This window comes from Limulus polyphemus, unplaced genomic scaffold (assembly GCF_000517525.1).
Source record: "Limulus polyphemus unplaced genomic scaffold, Limulus_polyphemus-2.1.2 Scaffold6008, whole genome shotgun sequence".
Taxonomy (NCBI): Eukaryota; Metazoa; Arthropoda; class Merostomata; order Xiphosura; family Limulidae; genus Limulus; species Limulus polyphemus.
The window spans coordinates 3,923-5,358 of NW_013671618.1; positions in this window are offsets into that span (position 1 = coordinate 3,923).

A 1,436-nucleotide genomic window follows, 5' to 3' on the forward strand; every position below is an offset into this window, starting at 1 on the left:
CAGGAGACAATGTGTGATTGTATAATCCCAGGAAGACCAAAGGGAAGTCTCCTAAGTTGTCTTCTCTATGGGAAGACCCTTATGATATGGTGTATCGTCTCTCAGACGTGACTTTCCGAATGAAATGTGGTCGGCGAGGCAAGCCAAATGTGGTGCATGCCAACAGGCTTTTGCATTATCATGGTCCAGGACATTTCAGTTGGGACGAAGTGGACAACGAAACAGACGACGCAGCGGAAGACGTGTCACCTGAAAAAGCCACTATCGAAGAAAACATTCTACCCAGTTCTGAGAAGGGAAACAGTGAAGCCCTTGATAAAGTTACTACCACTGATGTAACTATTACCGATAATGGGACATTTCCTGATGGAACACATGAATCCCATGTAAAGGAGAAGCCAATGAGACGGAAAGCAGTAAGAAAGAAGAAACGTCCTGTACAATTAAGAGACTTTGTTGAATTTTAATTTTGTGTTTGTAGTGTTTGTAAATTCTGTACATTTAATCAAGTTATTGTTAATTATCTATTGATTTAATTTAAGTGGCTATAATACTAAGGAAGGGGCAGTGTTACGACAGTGGAAGTCACGTGACGCTAGTTACACGTGATGAGTATCTGGAAGATTCACGAAAAGACGAGATGTACGCTTTTGTAGTATATAAGCTGGCAAATAAAGTGACGGCAAGAGTATAGTTGCAGATAGAGAGATTGAAGATATAGACACGGATAAACGAGTGAAGCGGGCACCGTAAGAAAAGTGCGTGAATCGTTATGAATTATAGCATGTGTTTAACTTGAAGTGACTGTGGAAATTAAGTGTATTGCAAAATTGTGTTGAGAAAGAATAAACGAGTTTTATTTAGGAAAGAACTTGTATCGCTGAAGTTTTTCCAAAATAATTTTTACGGGTAATTAACAAACGACCAGAGGCGTAACACCGGATTCTATAAAGTAGGTGTCTATGATTTGCTGGCGATATATTTCAACAATAAATGCTTTGCATGCTTATTATGCTTTGCACAATATGTGTGGCTTTTGATTTCCCAAACTAGAACCTCCCTTTCAAACATTCTGCGTACGGGTCTGTGAATAATTTTTCTGATACTGAACTAACTCTCAATCATTATTCAATAACTTTTTATTGTTTCAATGTTTCACTGATTCACATATCACGAGAACTTTTTCGATCATTACGTCATCATCATCAGGATTAGTCGCTTCATCTAAGTTAAAACAGTGATAATATAGCTTACAAAAATATTTAACACACAATAAATTGTACTTTAACAAAATTAGAAATTAAGACATAACAAAGAACAAAAGAAATAACATTATGTTGAACAAACTATATTCATTAGTATACTTAGTGTTCTTAATTTACAAAGGACGGATACCTAAGGTTATTTTTTGACTCTTAAAAAGCAAAAATGATACC